Below are 18,262 nucleotides of genomic sequence, written 5' to 3'. Positions count from 1 at the left end.
ACTCTGCAAGCCAGAAGGGAGTGGCAGGACATATTGAAAGTGTTGAAGGAGAAAAACCTGCAACCAAGATTACTCTACCCAGCAAGGATCTCATTCAGATTTGATGGAGAAATTAAAACCTTTACAGACAAGCAAAAGCTGAGAGAGTTCAGCACCACCAAACCAGCTCTACAACAACTGCTAAAGGAACTTCTCTAGGCAAGAAACACAAAAGAAGGAAAAGACCTACAATAACAAACCCAAAACAATTAAGAAAATGGGAATGGGAACACACATATCGATAATTACCTTAAATGTAAATGGACTAAATGCTCCCACCAAAAGACACAGATTGGCTGAATGGATACAAAAACAAGACCCATATATTTGCTGTCTACAAGAGACCCACTTCAGACCTAGAGACACATACAGACTGAAAGTAAGGGGATGGAAAAAGGTATTTCATGCAAATGGAAACCAAAAGAAAGCTGGAGTAGCAATTCTCATATCAGACAAAATAGACTTTAAAACAAAGACTATTAGAAGAGACAAAGAAGGACACTACATAATGATCAAGGGATCGATCCAAGAGGAAGATATAACAATTGTAAATATTTATGCACCCAACATAGGTGCACCTCAATACATAAGGCAAATACTGACAACCATAAAAGGGGAAATCGACAGTAACACATTCATAGTAGGGGACTTTAACACCCCACTTTCACCAATGGACAGATCATCCAAAATGAAAATAAATAAGGAAACACAAGCTTTAAATGATACATTAAATGAGATGGAGTTAATTGATATTTATAGGACATTCCATCCAAAAACAACAGAATACACATTTTTCTCAAGTGCTCATGGAACATTCTCCAGGATAGATCATATCTTGGGTCACAAATCAAGCCTTGGTAAATTTAAGAAAATTGAAATTGTATCAAGTATCTTTTCCGACCACAACGCTATGAGACTCGATATCAATCACAGGAGAAGATCTGTAAAAAATACAAACACATGGAGGCTAAACAATACACTACTTAATAACGAAGTGATCACTGAAGAAATCAAAGGGGAAATCAAAAAATACCTAGAAACAAATGACAATGGAGACACGACGACTCAAAATCTATGGGATGCAGCAAAAGCAGTTCTAAGAGGGAAGTTTATAGCAATACAATCTTACCTTAAGAAACAGGAAACATCTCGAATAAACAACCTAACCTTGCACCTAAAGCAATTAGAGAAAGAAGAACAAAAAAACCCCAAAGTTAGCAGGAGGAAAGAAATCATAAAAATCAGATCAGAAATAAATGAAAAAGAAATGAAGGAAACGATAGCAAAGATCAATAAAACTAAAAGCTGGTTCTTTGAAAGGATAAACAAAATTGATAAACCATTAGCCAGACTCATCAAGAAAAAAAGGGAGAAGACTCAAATCAATAGAATTAGAAATGAAAAAGGAGAAGTAACAACTGACACTGCAGAAATACAAAAGATCATGAGAGATTACTACAAGCAACTCTATGCCAATAAAATGGACAATGTGGAAGAAATGGACAAATTCTTAGAAAGGCACAACCTGCCAAGACTGAATCAGGAAGAAATAGAAAATATGAACAGACCAATCACAAGCACTGAAATTGAAACTGTGATTAAAAATCTTCCAACAAGCAAAAGCCCAGGACCAGATGGCTTCACAGGCGAATTCTATCAAACATTTAGAGAAGAGCTATCACCTATCCTTCTCAGACTCTTCCAAAATATAGCAGAGGGAGGAACACTCCCCAACTCATTCTACGAGGCCACCATCACCGTGATACCAAAACCAGACAAGGATGTCACAAAGAAAGAAAACTACAGGCCAATATCACTGATGAACATAGATGCAAAGATCCTCAACAAAATACTAGCAAACAGAATCCAACAGCACATTAAACGGATCATACACCATGATCAAGTGGGGTTTATTCCAGGAATGCAAGGATTCTTCAATATACGCAAATCAATCAACGTGATACACCATATTAACAAATTGAAGGAGAAAAACCATATGATCATCTCAATAGATGCAGAGAAAGCTTTTGACAAAATTCAACACCCATTTATGATAAAAACCCTGCAGAAAGTAGGCATAGAGGGAACTTTCCTCAACATAATAAAGGCCATATATAACAAACCCACAGCCAACATCGTCCTCAATGGTGAAAAACTGAAAGCATTTCCACTAAGATCAGGAACAAGACAAGGTTGCCCACTCTCACCACTCTTATTCAACATAGTTTTGGAAGTTTTAGCCACAGCAATCAGAGAAGAAAAGGAAATAAAAGGAATCCAAATCGGAAAAGAAGAAGTAAAGCTGTCACTGTTTGCAGATGACATGATACTATACATACAGAATCCTAAAGATGCTACCAGAAAACTACTAGAGCTAATCAATGAATTTGGTAAAGTAGCAGGATACAAAATTAATGCACAGAAATCTCTGGCATTCCTATACACTAAGGATGAAAAATCTGAAAGTGAAATCAAGAAAACACTCCCATTTACCACTGCAACAAAAAGAATAAAATACCTAGGAATAAACCTACCTAAGGAGACAAAAGACCTGTATGCAGAAAATTATAAGACACTGATGAAAGAAATTAAAAATGATACAAATAGATGGAGAGATATACCATGTTCTTGGATTGGAAGAATCAACATTGTGAAAATGACTCTACTACCCAAAGCAATCTACAGATTCAATGCAATCCCTATGAAACTACCACTGGCATTTTTCACAGAACTAGAACAAAAAATCTCACAATTTGTATGGAAACACAAAAGACCCCGAATAGCCAAAGCAATCTTGAGAACGAAAAATGGAGCTGGAGGAATCAGGCTTCCTGACTTCAGACTATACTACAAAGCTACAGTAATCAAGACAGTATGGTACTGGCACAAAAACAGAAATATAGATCAATGGAACAGGATAGAAAGCCCAGAGATAAACCCACGCACATATGGTCACCTTATCTTTGACAAAGGAGGCAGAAATGTACAGTGGAGAAAGGACAGCCTATTCAATAAGTGGTGCTGGGAAAACTGGACAGCTACATGTAAAAGTATGAGATTAGATCACTCCCTAACACCATACACAAAAATAAGCTCAAAATGGATTAAAGACCTAAATGTAAGGCCAGAAACTATCAAACTCTTAGAGGAAAACATAGGCAGAACACTCTATGACATAAATCACAGCAAGATCCTTTTTGACCCACCTCCTAGAGAAATGGAAATAAAAACAAAAGTAAACAAATGGGACCTAATGAAACTTAAAAGCTTTTGCGCAGCAAAGGAAACCATAAAGAAGACCAAAAGACAACCCTCAGTATGGGAGAAAATATTTGCAAATGAAGCAACTGACAAAGGATTAATCTCCAAAATTTATAAGCAGGTCATGCAGCTTAATAACAAAAGAACAAACAACCCAATCCAAAAATGGGCAGAAGACCTAAATAGACATTTCTCCAAAGAAGATATACAGAGTGCCAACAAACACATGAAAGAATGCTCAACATCACTAATCATTAGAGAAATGCAAATCAAAACTACAATGAGATATCATCTCACACCAGTCAGAATGGCCATCATCAAAAAATCTAGAAACAATAAATGCTGGAGAGGGTGTGGAGAAAAGGGAACCCTCTTACACTGTTGGTGGGAATGTAAATTGATACAGCCACTGTGGAGAACAGTATGGAGGTTCCTTAAAAAGCTACAAATAGAACTACCATATGACCCAGCAATCCCACTACTGGGCATATACCCTGAGAAAACCATAATTCAAAAAGAGTCATGTACCAAAATGTTCATTGCAGCTCTATTTACAATAGCCCAGAGATGGAAACAACCTAAGTGTCCATCATCGGATGAATGGATAAAGAAGATGTGGCACATATATACAATGGAATATTACTCAGCCATAAAAAGAGACGAAATTGAGCTATTTGTAATGAGGTGGATAGACCTAGAGTCTGTCATACAGAGTGAAGTAAGTCAGAAAGAGAGAGACAAATACCGTATGCTAACACATATATATGGAATTTAAGAAAAAAAAAATGTCATGAAAAACCTAGGGGTGAAACAGGAATAAAGACACAGACTTACTAGAGAATGGACTTGAGGCTATGGGGAGGGGGAAGGGTAAACGGTGACAAAGCAATAAAGAGGCATGGACATGTATACACTACCAAACGTAAGGTAGATAGCTAGTGGGAAGCAGCCGCATAGCACAGGGAGATCAGCTCGGTGCTTTGTGACCGCCTGGAGGGGTGGGATAGGGAGGGTGGGAGGGAGGGTGACGCAAGCAGGAAGAGATATGGGAACATATGTATATATATAACTGATTCATTTTGTTGTGAAGCTGAAACTAACATACCATTGTAAAGCAATTATGCTCCAATAAAGATGTTTAAAAAAAAAAAACTATTTAAGAAGAAAAGATAAGGGAATGATCTTTGATAAAGATACACATTGTCAAAATATAGCCCTTTCTCCTGAATTTTATTACCAATGAAAGGGAAAGAGAAGTGAATTAAGTCAGCAATGTGTTAGAATCCCTGGTAACAAGATTCCAGGAGCACTGGTCTATTAAGAACATGTTCAATCATAAATCAGATTAACATTAACAGGTCTTTCAGAGGAAAGCAAGTTATTTCTGCACAATGGTGGCTTCAACACAGCAGCTTCTGTCAACAGCCTCCGAAACCTCAGTGAGGATGTCAAAGGTGCTCATGGATTTGCACAACTCTTTTGACCACAAGTTTTCTGGAGGTATGAAATGAAATCAAATTTGATTTGACTGATATTTTAAAAGTATTAAAATCATAAGAAAAATGGACAAATTAGGACATATATTATCTATTCTAACACCTTGAAAAAATTTCACCTTACTGTCTGGCAATTTGTTAGGTTCTATACCTGAGAAGCATTTAGCCCTAGTAGTGAAGAATTAAATCAATACTGTTTCTGAACAGGATTTTCTATAACAGTAGCTGAGTAAGAAGGAGAGGCTTTTTTATTACATTTGAGATGCATGCAATATTTTTGCATAAACCAGAAAAAGAGACAGAACAAGTTTTAACAGATTTAAGTGGTTCTAATGTGCTTGACATTTATGAAAATATAGTAGTTATTATAAAAAAAAATCTGTTCTTATTAGGAAATACAGAAAATTTGTTATAGAAATTCTTTTCAGACGTATACCTAGAAAAAAAAAAAAAAGAATACTAAACAAAATATTAGCCAATCAAATTCAACAGCATCTAAAAGAATTTTCCTCCGCAATCAGATAAACTATCCAGGAATGAATAAGTGATTTAATATTAGGAAAACTATCCCTATAATGAATAACATCAATAGAGCAAAGGAGAAAAATCATGTCAATGAATACCAAGCAAGCAATAGGTAAAAGTTTTAAAGTATTTTTCATAAAACTGGGGGTAGAAGGATCCTTAATATGATCATTGATCATCTCACTTAGCCATAAACAATTTTAGTTATGGGTAACGTGCTCTGTAATCATTCTGACCTAGGTTTAAATTCTGCCCATACATTTTCTGCCTATGAGATTTTCACTAAGTTACTTAATCTTTCTGCTTTGGTTCTGTCTATAATATTGGCATTATAATTTCTTACCACATAGAGTTAGTGTGAGCATAATTCAAGTGATGCATTTTAAGTGCTTAGTACAGTACCTGGAATTTACTGATACTCAGTAAGTGCTATAATATCACTTATATTAAATGCTGTTTAATACCTTGTACATTGTATTTGTACATTGTTATTTACACATTGTACAAATGTATAAAAACATTTAACAAATTCTATGATGATGATAACAATAATAAACACTAGTAGTGATAAAAGTAACACTGTTGTACTTCAGAATTTACTTGTAGAGATTCTGCTCCCCTATACCCCAAATACACATGCCTGAGGGTCTTCTCCCAGGTCATTCTAATGTATACCAAATGCTGTGAATCACTAAATTAGAGGCATTTCTAGTACAATTGTAAATAAGGGAATATAAAATATTACCAAACTGTTGACTACTGTTCTGAAAGATCCAGGCAATGCAACTGTCATGAAATAGAAGGGAGAGGTGTACCTATAGTTGATGAAGATAAATTTGTTATTTTCAGATGGCCTTTCATTAAACATAAAAACTTCAAGACAATCAAAACACTCTCTCATGATGAGCCCTCTTAGAATCAAGAGGAGGGGACTGCCCTGGTGGTGCAGTGGTTAAGAATCCACCTACCAATGCAGGGGACATGGGTTCGATCCCTGGTCCAGGAAGATCCCACATGCCGCGGAGCAACTAAGCTCGTGCACCACAACTACTGAGCCTGTGCTCTAGAGCCTGCAAGCCACAGCTACTGAGCCCTCGTGCCACAGCTACTGAAGCCCGTGTGCTGCAACTACTGGAGCCCATGCGCTGCAACTACTGGAGCCCGGGCACCTAGAGCCCCGTGGTCTGCAACAAGAGAAGTCACCACAATGAGAAGCCTGCACACTGCAATGAAGAGTAGCCTCCTCTCGCCGCAACTAGAGAAAGCCTGTGCACAGCAACGAACACCCGATGCAGCCAAAAAAAACAAAACAAAACAAAAGAATCAAGAGGAGGGTTCATGACAGTGGTCAGATACAAGATCAATATACAGTAAGTTCACTACATACGAACATTCAAGTTGCGAGCTTTCAAAGATGTGAACATGCATCTGGTTCCAGCAAGGAACCAGAACCTGTGCCATCAACGTCAGGCATGAGTGAAATTGCAGCTTGCCCTCCATCTCCTGTTGCTGACGATCCTTCAGCTCTACCATCTCCCACCTCCTCTCCCTCCTCCAGTCAGTAACTCTTCTAGCCTGTTTACTCAGTGCCAGCCCCTGTATGCCAGCTGTTGTACTGTACACTACCGTACTTTTCAAGGTACTGTACTGTAAGATTAAAAATATTTTCCTTATTTTTTTGTGTTTGTTGTTTTATGTATTATTTGTGTGAGAAGTATTATAAACCTATTACAGTACAGTACTATATAGCCAATTGTGTTAGTTGGGTACCTAGGCTAACTTTATTGGACTTAGGAACAAACTGGACTTACGAACGTGCTCTTGGAATGGAACTCGTTCATATGTAGGAGACTTACTGTATTTAAAAAAACAAAAAGCTTGGGCTTCCCTGGTGACACAGCGGTTGAGAGTCCAACTGCCGATGCAGGGGACGCGGGTTCATGCCCCGGTCCGGGAAGATCCCACATGCCGCGGAGCAGCTGGGCCCGTGAGCAATGGCCGCTGAGCCTGCGTGTCCGGAGCCTGTGCTCCGCAACGGGAGAGGCCACAACAGTGAGAGGCCCACGTACCGCAAAAAACAAAACAAAACAAAACAGAGCTTTTCAACAACATACATTTAGAGCATATAGCCATGTAATAGAAAAAATATCCATACATAATAATGCTAAACACATAAAATACCTAGAAACAACTTTGTAAGAAATGTGATACATATGAAGGAAAGTATAGTACTTTACCAGGTGGTACAAAAGAAGAGTTGAATAAACATACAGATGTTCAATACTTCTAGAAGACTGGGCTGAATATTGGAATTTGGGAAGCACTCATAGGCTTAATGCAATCCCAATAAAAATACTAATAAATTTTTAAAAAATAAATAACTTGGATTCTATTTGAAGATTAACTATGAGAAAATAAACAGCCTGGAGCTTGACATACAGTGGGTACTTAATAAATGCTAGCTCACTTCCTCTTGCTTCTTAGCAAAGTTCTGATGCCTCAGACCATGGTGATCTCCTCCTTTAATTCTTACAATTACCATTCATTTGGCACTTACTGTACAATTTTTGGAAGCTCTACTTTACATTGAATTTTTAGTTAACTTACATCATTGGGTCATTAATTATTCTCTCCAAAATAGACTGTAAACTCCTTGAAGTCAAGGACTAGGCTTATATATATTTGAACCAAATATGTAATGTGCACTAGTCATCTACAGAGAACTGGGGGTGATACAGAAATAGACTACAGAACTGTTATTAGCTCATCACTATAGAATAAAATAAAATACTGTTAATCACAGTTGAGGAAGTCAAACTTTGGAGCCACCTAAGCAATCTGAATGCCAACCACAGTCCTGACTGGAGTGAGTCTTCTCTTAGCTAGCGCAATTACTGCTGAATATCATGTTGGCTGAGGGGTCACTTCATTCCTAAAAGACGCTGGAGCTGATAAGAAGCGGCAGAGATCAATTCAAGAGTGCAATGAGGATTCTTGCAAAATAAGGGTGATTAATTAGAAGAAATATGTGTCTACTTAATAGCAGTCAATGGCCTAGGAGGCCAAAGGAATGAATGACCTCCCCAGTTCCCAAAGCTTCAAAGCAAAATATCTCAGAATCATGCTCTGAGTAGGCCTGGCAGATTCTTAAAGTAGAGTGGTTGCAAAATACTCGCTTGATATTTTAAGCATATTTTGTATGCTTCAATTTCTAAAAATTTGTAAAAGTTGAGGAGAAGATACTGCTAGTCAGGAAGTAAACATGGAGAACGTAAGTATTAAATTGGTATGTGTGCAGTTTCCAAGAACTATGAGTAAGCAAACTGCTTCTTGACTTCACCTTATGGATGTCACTTTACCTAAATATATGCAGGGGATATTAATACTATACTTGTGTTTACCTTAACAACCACCAGGCCTGTGTGAAAATCAGCTTCACAGCCAAATAAAGTGACAAAAATGACAACTCCAAGAACACAGAAACCACTTTGCAAGTTTTGCTGGCATATTCTGTGTAATCTCCAGAAAAGAAGTCTTATACATTTGTACACTGGCTGCCTACCCTACCTATTTCTCAAGGCCCCATTTAACACTCTGGGGAGGGATCTTACTAAAATGCCAACACTCAAGTCAGATAAATGCCTCTAGCCTTCAAAATTTGTCCAGTGTTCCAGCTATTACTAAGAAGTGGGTAAGTCTCACCCATAACTCAGAGCTCCAAATTTCTGAGCAGAACTGTGATGTTTCAGAGCACCTATTCACACACTCCCCAGATGAAGAGAAGGATTGTGCGAGCCTCCAAATGAAGTCAGCTTCAACACGACTGAGTTCACTGTGGCAAATGATCAGCTGATGATGATAATAAGTAAGGTAGGCCTGCCATCTCTGCATCACCCCCGGGTCCTCATGTAATTTGGAGGGCTACAACAAATGTAAAGACACTGAAGATACGGCCTGCACTTTACCATAATTTAAAATACATTTGAGAAGAAAATTCATAAACAAAGCACAAGAATTAAATGGTAATTAAAGGTAACAAGAAAAACTGTTGAAGTTACAATAATACTTATTTGATGATAGGAAGTTTCCAGATATGTGCTGCAGACAGTAACTCTAAAGGGAATTCAGAGGACACAGACTGCACTGTGGATAGGGGTCATTAGAAGAGGCTTTAGGAAGAGCTCGATCTTTAATTGGGAGGTCACTTAGCTTATCAATTAAGGCAAAGGGTTCTGGAGCAACACACTGTGCTTTCCAATCCTGCTTCAACTCAGAGGAACTGTGTCTCCTTAACACTATTATTTGATCCTTCTAAGCTTCAGTTTTCTCACCTGTAAAATGGGAAGTGTAATAAGATCCACCTTAAAGGGTTGAGTCAGATAATGAATGTGAAGCAGCGTCTGCTATATGGTAAGGGCTCAATCAAACATCAGCACACAAACAAACAAGACAACTTGACCTTGAAAGATAGATTGTTTGTGCTGGAGAAGGTGTGGAGAAAAGAGAACCCTCCTACACTGCTGGTGGGAATGTAAATTGGTGCAGCCATTATGGAGAACCGTATAGAGGTTCCTTAAAAAACTAAAAATAAAGTTACCATATGATCCTGGGCATATGTCTGGAGAAAACTCTAATTTGAAAACATACGTGCACCCCAGTGTTCACTGCTGCACTATTTACAATAGCCAAGACATGGAAGCAACCTAAGTGTCCATTGACAAAGGAATAAAGAAGACATGGTATCAATATATATACACACTGGAATATTACTCAGCCATAAAAAAGAATGAAATAACGCCATTTGCAGCAACATGGGTGGACCTAGTGATTATCATATTAATTGAAGTCAGACAAAGACAAATATCATATGATATCACTTATATGTGAAATCCAAAAAAAATGATATAAATGAACTTATTTACAAAATAAAAATAGACTCACAGACATAGAAAACAAACTTACGGTTACCAAAGGGGATAGCTGGAGGTTGGGGGGATAAATTAAGCGTTTGGAATTAACAGATATACACTACTATATATAAAATAGATAACCAGCAAGGACCTGCTGTATAGAACAGGGAACTATATTCAATATCTTGTAATAACCTATAATGAAAAGGAATCTAAATAAGAATAGATATATCTTAAAAAAATAAAATAGATAAACTACAAAGACCCACTGTATAGCACAACTATACTCAATATCTTGTAATAAACTATAATGGAAAAGAATCTGAAAAAGAATAGATATATATAACTGAATCACTTTGTTGTACACCTGAAACTAATACAACATTGTAAATTAACTATACTTCAATTTTAAAAGTTAAAAAAAAAAGATAGATTGTTTGGAAGTGGACTAAAGAGGGATATTATAGATCAGATGATGCTTGGCGGGAAACAGCTTAAGTAAGTCTCTGATTCCTTACATTACTCACCTAAGGTCCTGGTTATTTATTATAAACCACCAGGATTTGGGGGAATTTGGGAGAATATCCACTGGGCCTTTGCCTTACAATCTGATGGAGAGGAAACCACATCTTCGCTTCCTGATTTTCCACTGAACACATTTTGGGCCTAGCACACCACCATCAGAATAACATTCCAAAAACTCAGAAAGCCCAAGCTGAAAGAGCAAAATAACTGCCTGACCCAGGAGAAGGGGTGAATTTTCATAAAGCCAGGCTTAAGAGTCACTCTGACACTCAAAAGAGTTGTGTCTGTAACACACCATTAAGAAAAAGCTTTTCAATTAAGTGAAAACTTGAGCCAATCTAAATGTTTGGAATGGTGTAGACAGCTCACCCCCTTCCCACCCCTCCCCTGCACTCGCATTACCCCTTTCCCCCATTATTTTCATATTATTTCATTTTCATATTGTTCAGCAAATAATGGGCTGAAATTTTGGCTCCATTGATCAGATGTTTAGCATTCTATAGCCAGAGCCAATGAATAGAAAACAACTCACTCAAGAACCATTCTAGCCAAAGAAAGGGCAATAAATGGGCCATTTCACTATCATCCATAACGACTCCCAAATCCCACATTTCTACATATGATCTGGCAATTACGGCTATGGATTGAGGATTTCAAAGCAATTTCTGCCATTCCAGGTGTAAGCACAGTTGTTTAATTGGTGTTTGTAGCTTAGGAGGAGGGAGTTTATTGGACTCTTTCTCTATGGCCTCCCAAAATCCAGCTGCAAAATCTAAACTCCCTTGCAAAACAACTTCACACCTAAGCATAAAGATTCAGGGAAATATTTAGAGGAGCAAAAAGAGACCTCACTATTGAAGAGCAGCTTTCAGGGGAGGGAGGAAAAGCCAGCCACGATGTCCTTCAGCTCCATGTTTCTGGAGGACACATTGGCCGTAGCACCAGACTGCCAGGTTGGCAGAAGCTCCTGGTGAGTGCTGCATCTTGCCTTCAGGGGGAGACCTGTGACACCTTTTCTTCTCTCACACCACGGCGTGGGAGGCATGGCAGAGAATCTACAGCCAACATAAAAGTCAACTTTTACAATCACTTCTGTGCCGAATGGCCCACTTTCCCCCTTGCGCTTGGAGACTTCATCCTATTACGGAGAGGCAGCAAAAGAGGCCCATTCTTTTCAGCAACCAGACACATCTTCAGGCAATCACTGTGAGAGAAGAGGGGCTCGCAGACCAGCTTGCAACTCCCCAGCAGCCACTATCACAGGTTCTTACAGGTCACCTTCAAGCAGAATGCTAGGGATAAATGCCTCTCATTTTAATCATGGAGTACAATTTTTAATACAAAGAAAATGCATTGATACAACATTACCACGCTCCTAATAATGCATTTTTATTTCACAAAGCAACAGCTAGACTACGGCTAGGCCAACTCTAATTTCTTCAATCACAGTCCGTTGAGTCCCTCATCATATCTCGCTTGGATGACCGTAGCCCTTTCCCACCTGTCTTACTGTTTACCAGCCTCTTGTTATTCAGTTCACCCTTCAAACCAATACCAGAGTGTTGTCTAAGAGACAGTGTGAATGTCTGAGCCCATTGCTCTAGTAGTTCCACGTTGCTATGGGAGGAAAGCCAAACATGGTTTAATGAAAGATACTACCCTCTGCTGATGTCTCATGATCCTATCCTCTCTTCTCACCTACTCTACCCTCAACAACCTTATGACAGCTATTTTGAACTTCTATTTATGGAAGACTCCTTCTGTAGATTCCATCCTCAATTTATGCTTAGAGAGTTGATACTTCTCTTCCAAAAGTCACCTCCTCTGTGAAGCCTTCCCTAATGACCCTTAGACCTAGAAGGTTAGCTTCTTCTTCCTTTGTGCTCCTGGAGATCTCATTACCCATTTCTATCATGGAAGTCGTCATACAGGATTTGAAAGACTGAAATTCCATGGGGGAAAGAATGAGTTTTACTCCCTTTTCTATGCCCTGGCACATACAGAACTTTCTAAAAATGACCAGTGAAAGAATGAATGAGAGAGTGAGTGCATACTTGCTGCTTAAGAGGCCCTGAGCTTGTGTCTTCATTTTTCTCAATGTCTACACTTACAAACTGTACTCTGCCCTTAGTCATGCTCTCACGGATGTGTGTCACTGACCCAAGCAGCTGGGCTGACAATCAGACTCGAGGTGCCTATTCCTGATGATAGGTGAATTCCAGCACACACTCACCAGCCCCATGACTAAGCTATCCAGGATACAGCTCCGTGAGGGTAGGGATTTGGGCCTACGCTGGGGCCCGGTTTATAATAAGCACTCACCAAGAGGGAGAACAGAGGGAAACCAGGTGAGGGTCAGTGTTATCTCTGTGTTGGAAGAATCACACATGGACTCAAGCTGAACTTCCCAACAATGCATGTGTTCAAATAGAGTATCACTCCACCTCTCAGAGGGTGGTAGCTCTGTTTCTTAGACTCTGAAAATTACCTGCTTCTCCAGAAATATTTACCTGGTGCAGGCAGCCTACCTGTTGGGCCCCCTCTCAAGATTTATCATCTGTGAAGATCCCTCTGTATCAGGTTGGTCCTTTCTTTTCTTAACCTCTCCCAGAACATATTTTGCCAATTAATTATAATCAGTTCTCTGTGTGTTTTAATCTTGTTTTCCCACCTCAGTAGGTATCAATTTGGATACATCATTTTTAGATCCCATAGTGAGCAGCTCCTATACCAAGCACAGCAGGTATTCAACCCCTTCTTGTTTGATTGAAATGTTGAGGATTCACCAGTCTGGAGGGATTAAATGAGTGTACGTTAGCATAACAGCCAGCACCACAATTCCTCTTAGAAAGGAACTAACTACACTGAGAAAATACATTATTGGGCTATTTGGGGGTGAAACGATAAAGCCTCCAGAACAAGGTCTGGGGAAAAAAAGCAGAATTGGAAGACAAGGGCAGAACAGGAAATTAATTGTTCTACATAGAAAGTGAGAGGATTTCCTTTTATTCCTGAGAGAAGGCAGGGAGTGGAGAGGGAGAAAGAGGTCCCACCCATGTGGCCAGAGTCTGGAGCCCAGGTTGGCAGGGACGGATTTCTAAGTAGCAGGGTGTGTAAGATCAAGTCTATGGTTTCCCTCATTCTCCTCCTCAATTTCTAGGTTTTCCTCCCACACAAAGGCCCTGTGCAAGGCATTTGTATGTGTGATTGTTCATTGATGGAAATCCATGAGAAAGTAAACTGCTATATTGAGATCATCAGAAGCCAGAGCTGGATTCACACACATGAGCTATCAACTGAGGGAATTAACCTGAAACAAGATCTCAGAGCTAGAAGTGAGGGGAAAGCCATGAGTCTTCTCCTCTTCCTTCCCTCAATCCCCAGATCCTAGGAGGATGGGGGTCTTACTACCAGTGGGGTGAGTTTCAAATGAGCTTTAGTAGGATCTCAAAGGGCAGATATTGAAATTGACATGTGCATTACACATGGATTACAGGCTATCAAGACCTAGGGCTGCCATCAGTATGAATGAGTACACTGAGGCCTGGAGTGGGGAAGTGACTTGCCCAAGGTCATCCTGCCCTTTGGTGAAGGAAGTGGGTCCAGCACTCAGGCTTTTCCCAAACATTATTCCATCTTCTACTCTGTGCAGTGCCTCTGTCCTTAAATTGACCATGGGGGTCTAGAAACAGCATCTTTCCAAGACTGTGGCATTTGCTGGACTTATAATTGGAGAAATTTAGGTTACTGTCCATGCCACTAAGGGCTATTATTTATCTAAAGGCTGGGACTACATCTGTGCCGACTGGCCATCCGGGAGAGCCATCTGTCATTTGGGGGAATCCTAAGGGTATCTGGCATGGGTGGATGAGGTCCTGGGAATGGGCTGAATTGGGGATGCTGCTAAGTAGCCTCCAGGCCTCAATTACCAAGAGCCTCTTCACCTTGTGCTGCCTTTACTTGTGTGTTTCAGGAGCCCGGAAGGGAGCTCCTCATGGCTGCTGGAATCTCACATTTGCAGTTATGGAATACAGAAGATTTGCTTCCACCAGTCTCAGGACCAGTACCTGGGAGAGGCATCCCAAGGGAAGGTCCTCTCTGGGAGGCTGCCTTCTTGGACCATCCCCTTTATTCCCAGGGAATCAGCGTGGCTTAGTGGAGTCTGTGAAATTCATTTACTTCTTCCTGTCCATCGGGTTTCTTTTCTGCAACTGACATTGCCCTGCAGGTACAGATAGGTATCATGAAGCTGAAATTGTGCTAAAACAAGGGTATTCTGCAGGTCAAGGCAGCCACAGGCTTAACCGTTAGCTCCCAGCCACCAGGCTTGAGCAATGGCTGTCCCCAAAGAGCCAGGGAACCAGAGAGGTCACAGGCAGCCTGTCTCCTCAGGGGTCTGGGAAGGCTAGGAGAGAAACTGTCTGTCCGGGGTTGATTACAACAGAAATCAGAGCAAGCAGAGAGGAAGGGAGATGATAATGCTATGCAAATACAGCAGCCTGCTTTTGTCTCTTCTAACCACAAGCTCTAAACATTTGATAACAACATCAAAACCACAAATTTCTTTATCCCTGCTATTGTGTGAAACGATGGCTTCAAGAAAGAGGTTAAGGAGATTTAGTCAAGGTTAGCCAGCAAATCAGTAAATCCTAGAAATGATTCAGTCTCTCTGCTCTTCTCCAACTACCACCCTTTACTGTTTTCTATTGCTGTTTAAATATGAAGCTGTGTGAGCAAACAGAAAACGCTGTAGGTCCTTTCTAGTGGGTATGCAAACAGGCTAAAAGCCATTTCCATTTTTGACTGGATGAAAATAACTTTTAGGCATTTTCTGTCTTCTTTTTAAATGATTGCCACGATAAAGCTTTGAAAGGGGGTTAGGGGGAGGGAGTGTTTCTGAACCAGAAATGCTGCTCTGGGAATAATCAGTTTTCCATAGTGAGAAGCAGGTCTGGGATTGACTTGTGTACCTCTTAGCTGCTAATGACCTATTGCAACACAGGTTTGGATTTGGAAGCAAGCAGGAAGTGCTTGCTGAGTTTTAGGAGTCTGAGAAGTTGAAAACGGACTTGCAAACCTATTCCAGATTGCCCTCTGATTTTAGGGGTAACTGATTCTAATAGTAATAAAGATCTTTATTCCAACATCACCTACTTCATAAAGTCTACCCTGGACAACCCCTCTCCCATTCCACAGCCTCTTCCTACCTTTTTTTCTCCTCTATCCTTAACATTTATCACTATTTAACATATTATATGTTACTTATTTATCACTGTCTAAAGTAGTGTATATTTACTTATTTATCTTGTTTCTTGTCTTTTCCCCAAGTAGAATCTAAGCTTCCTGATGGCAGTGATTTTTCTTGTTTTGCCCACTGATTATCCCCAGGGTCTAGAACAGTGCCTGACACAGGGAGGTGCTTTAGTAAGATTTATCAAATAAATGAATGTAAGGAAGATGATCAAAGTGAAATCAAAATTCTTACAAGGTGTCTGGTCTATGCAAAGCACTAGTAACTAATTTAAACAAGTATAAACCAAAGTAATTCCCTTATATTGGTCTGCTGTAACAACATATCACAGACTGGGTGCTTAAAAAATAGAAATTTTCGTACAGTTCTGGAGTTAAAAGTCCAAGACCAAGGTGTTGGCAGGTTTTATTTCTTCTGAGGCCTCTCTCTTTGGCTTGCAGTTGGCCACCTTCTTACACGTCTTCACATGGTCACCCCTTGGTCTATGAACATGCACCCTTGGTATCCCTCTGTGTGTCCAGATTTCCTCTTCTTATAATGACACCAGTCAGATTGGATTAGGGCCCATCCTAACAGCCACATTTTAATCACCTTGTTAAAAGCTGTATCTCCAAATATTGTCACATTCTGTGGTATTGCAGGTTAGGGCTTCAACATATGAATTGGTGAGGGCGTTCATAACATCCCTCAGAAGGATTAAAGTGTGTTAGGAAAATAAGATATAATTCCTTAGATATTAAAAAAAATTATCAGAGAGAAAGAACAAAGTAAATGTAAGAAAGCTAAGATACATCTACAAGATAGATAATGAAGTGGTAGAATGTAGCAGGTTTGTAGTAGCTCCTTCTCTTTATCAGGTATTGGGGAAATTACATATATTTCTGAGCCTTGTTTCTCATCTGGACAATGGGAATAATGGAATTGATGAGGAGATTAAATGGGATGATGTATGCCACATTCCCAACAGCTTGGCATGTAGATGGTGTTTAGTAAATGCTGCTTACCTTCTTTTTTTCTTTTCTCCAAAAATACTACATTCATTTTGGTGCCACGTATTAACAGGAGCACTGATAGCACTGTGAAGACTGCCTTTCCTAGGCAGTCCTTTTTGTTTAACCACAAAAGTGATATAATTTTTTTCTGATTATGAAATAATATACACTCATGTTAAAATTCAAACACTATAGAAGTGAAGTAGAAAGTGAAAGAAACCCTGTTGACTAATACCCTCCCCAGCAATAGATAACCACTATTCACAGTTTAGTGTGTAGCCTTCAGCCTTTTTCTCTATTTTTATATAGACATCTAATTTGTTTTTCATATAAAAGTAAAGTGATCCATGATGGGTATTTTTCTATGCCAATATGTACCGATCCAGCCCATTCGTTTTTACATTAGTATTTCATTATATTGAAGAAGGGGGACTGAATCTGATTTCTTTTCCCTGGAACTGCTCAGAGCCTTTAATATACACAGTGACTATCCAAGAGACTGATACACTAAGTGGCATGTGCCAGTTATCAAATTATTGTGTCTCAGCTCTCAACCCATGCTCTTTACTGGGTCTGCAGTGCTGGGATAGGACTCTGCTTTGACGACTGGCCTCCTGACATGCTCGGCCACTAGAGGGCTCTGGCGGAGACAGGGAGGATGGAGGAGGAACTTCCTGTTTGTTTCCTGCCTGTTTCACTCCTGTGTCACCCTAGCAGTGCTTCTTTGAGTTGGCAGCAGCAAATACTTCTCCTAGCAGCAGCTGAATCCAGTCTGTTCTTTTTCCAACACTTGCAGAACCAGCCTCATTGCATCCGAGATGCCAGCACTAGCCAGCTAGCTCCCCTCCTTAGAGGTCTACATCACAGACCCAAGGGGACTCCTCCTTCGAGCTCAGAGTCTAGCACCTGATAAGCTGTACCACCTCCTCAGAGGTCTAAGTTTCAGCAACTTGGTGTCCCTCCTGCAAGCTTCTATGATTTAATAGAACCAGCCCTGTAATACCAACTGGCATATTTAAAATACCAGTCCTAGGGGAGATCACTGCTTCCTGCAGGTGCTACCTCTGTGGTAACTTAGTGTTCTTGTTCTGCCTTCTCTGTTAGTAGTTAACAACTTTATATCTTTATATCAACTTTTTTCTGTTAAAATAATTGGTAGGTTTCTGTCTCCTGACCGATTTCTGACTGGTACATGACATTTCTGGACCTTATTTGACTATGTCCCTGTCCTCAAGGGACAGCTCAGAGTCCAGCCTTCTGCCA

The sequence above is a fragment of the Orcinus orca genome, chromosome 2 (assembly GCF_937001465.1).
Source record: "Orcinus orca chromosome 2, mOrcOrc1.1, whole genome shotgun sequence".
Classification (NCBI taxonomy): Eukaryota; Metazoa; Chordata; class Mammalia; order Artiodactyla; family Delphinidae; genus Orcinus; species Orcinus orca.
The sequence above is the reverse complement of the archived record's forward strand: the minus strand, read 5'-3'. Positions refer to the sequence as shown.